Consider the following 3,023-nt stretch of genomic DNA (forward strand, 5'->3'; position numbering starts at 1 on the left):
TTCTAACTTTTTGTGATGAGGTGTTCTTTAGCTACTTTGGAGAAGTCATACAAATCATCATCGTTCATCATAGTGGTTAGAAAAGGAATTTTTCACATTTTTCTACTCTTTTCCTTTTTTCAATTAGAGCAAAGTCTCGGTCACAGGTTAAGCAAGAGTGACCAGATGCGAAATACTTGTGGTGAACTTTGTCAAAGAAATTACAGACCAAGTATATCCATAGGAACAATACCAGTTGATTTTCGTTTTAGCTACAGCTGTTGTCAGACGACATTATTAAGTTTTTTTGGGTAATTTTACTTTAATCCCACTTAACACACAGCTCGCTATTTCGTTGCCTCCCCTGCCACTCATTCCCTCACTCCAAAGAAACATAAAACCTTTATTATTATCTGGCATAGGCAATCCCAAATTGTAACAAGAAACTTGACATAAATAATACATTTGGCAGTGGGACAATGTTAGCAAAGAGAAAACCTGTTGTACATCTATGGATACTGTGCACGTATCACTTGCAGGAGTGGTAGAATATAAATGCTCACGCTTCACCTCTTCTCAAGCTTTTTCAGCGGGTCTATGATGAAATTCTAGTGAGGTACGATGTACAGCGCTATTGGTTGAGTCATTCAACATTTTACTTTTAAGCAGATCACACGTGATACGGGTATCTTTCTTTGGGCAGTGAAATCCCAGTTTGGGAAGCTGTTTTTCAATATTTTTTTTTAGTACAAATATCTAATGTTTGCGTTTGGATAAAGTATAACAAAAGCATCATACATTCTGATGTAATTTAAATTTTGGCTTCAAAATAGAAGGGAGCTTTTAGCCCTTGTGGAATGGCTTTCGTCCTTGGGGAAACTTTTGATGTGTTCAACAATGCGTTTTACATCAGCAGCTGTATATTTCCTTTCTTTGTTTTTATTTCCCTTACGTTCAAGGTTTCCATTCTTCACCTGGTAATTTTGTGTGTTTCCAGAAAGCTTTTTTTGCAAATTTGAAAAATTTTGCCTTTGTCATCAAGAACTCTGTAAAAACACTATCCTGTCTGCGACCGTCCTTGGGTTCTTTGTAAGAACCATGGCGCCTTTTTCTAAAGTTGCATACACTTATGTTTCCCATCAAATAAGAGTTTTGCTTAACATTATCACCTAATTCGTAGAACTGATTGAATATCTTTAATTTGTGTTCGAATGCAATGTCTGAAACCTACAACAAACAAACACGGGAATTAGAGGCATTAAGGGGAGTTGGAATGCCCTATCCCGACAATGTTAAATTTAGTGACTTGGCTTCAATGTGTTTCAGGAACCACTGTAACCATTGACATGAAACTTTTTACAGGATATTAAACTGTATGTTCTGAGTCTCCTGAACGACAATAATTGCATTTAAGCTACGACTTTCAGAAATACAATTTTTTAATTACACAGTTAAAATTTTGTGTACTTTTTCTGTACATTATCCTAAATAATTTTAATTATGCAGAACGTTATGTTCTTCTTTTAGTTCAGTAGACTCAGGATATGTATGTTATTACTCCCTGAAAATTTGAATACTCTACTTGAAGTGGTTTCTGAGATTTAGGGGAAAATGCAACTGAAAACGTAAATTTTCAGGAATGGCTTCTAAAGTTTCAAAAGACTGTAACTCATTTAATATGTGCTTCATTTTTTATATTTAGTCGCTCGGAAGCACCCTGCACCATACTGTATAGCATCCCCTTGATCTTTCTTTACTTCTTTATGGACTCCTTAGTGGCCAACTGTGCTGCATATTCTGCTTTATCATGCGAACCTCATCCATCCATTCAAGTTTTCTGATGGGGTTTGCTCCAGGACTAATTCCCATATGCTCTAGCACTTTTACCTACCACTGTTGCCATCATTAATAGCAATAACAGCATCACTGACCCCTTCCTCCCACCCCCACTTTAGCGTCTTCATTCCAACAAAAACATCTTTTTGGTAAGTGAGTCAATATAAGATTATTGAAAGACTCATTGGGATTTTGAGTCTGACATGCAGACACTTCTTCAGTCATTCAGGATTCATCAGGTTTTATGATATCCATGACTGCTGCTGGGATGGAGTGTTGACGGCTGTATGAATTGTTTGAATACTGGGCATTGTGATAATTGCACTATGAATCAGATCCAGGAGAGCAAAGGTGGTCTACTGGTTTTTCATCAGTTGACACTCTGCGGAAGAAGGTAGGCTATACTGCCTGATTCATTTTCAACAAATCCTCAGTATTATTTCTAATGGTCATCCCATAATACTGCTATAGTTCATCAATCATTTTGTCTGTCAGCCTGACTCTTATGATTCGACATACAATGTGTGTTCATACCATGAAACGATACGATACTGTTTTTGACAGTGCTACCAATACAAACACATAATTTAAGCCTCATAACACAGCAGTCCATAGCCTTCTATATAAACAATTACCGATTTCATTAAATTTTGAAGTAATCCAAGTAAAAATTTTAACATTTTCAACTGTTGTAGATTATATTAAAAAATCAAATAAAATACTTCCCATGTGAGTTTATAAGTGATATACAGGGTGTAAATTTTAAGTTGACAAACCAGAATAACTCGAAAAATAAGCTTCACACGAAAAAATGTGTAGAATCCAAAGTTGATTAATTTCGAGGTGGGACATCTGCTGTTGCTAAAATTAGTCCGCCCCCCTCCCCAGCCCCCTGGGGGTGGGGTGGGAGGCAACTTTAAAATTTCAAATGGGAACCCCATTTTTATTGCAGAATGAGATTCTACATAAAAAACTATGTACATTTTTTCCCATTTTTGTGTGGAAAATGGTTACGGATAAATAAAAAATAATTGTTTACTTCATAAATTTTGATTTGATAAACCTAAAACTCTCCCTCTCTCCCCATAGGCTGGGGTTTGAGACAGAGGAATTACAATTTTACAAATCTTGACCCAAATACAAAATTAATTTTTTCTGCAGATGCAGGTAAGTTGTTTATTTCGTGGTCATGAGGCCATACAACGTTT

Source organism: Schistocerca piceifrons, chromosome 5 (assembly GCF_021461385.2).
Source record: "Schistocerca piceifrons isolate TAMUIC-IGC-003096 chromosome 5, iqSchPice1.1, whole genome shotgun sequence".
In the NCBI taxonomy this organism is placed as follows: domain Eukaryota; kingdom Metazoa; phylum Arthropoda; class Insecta; order Orthoptera; family Acrididae; genus Schistocerca; species Schistocerca piceifrons.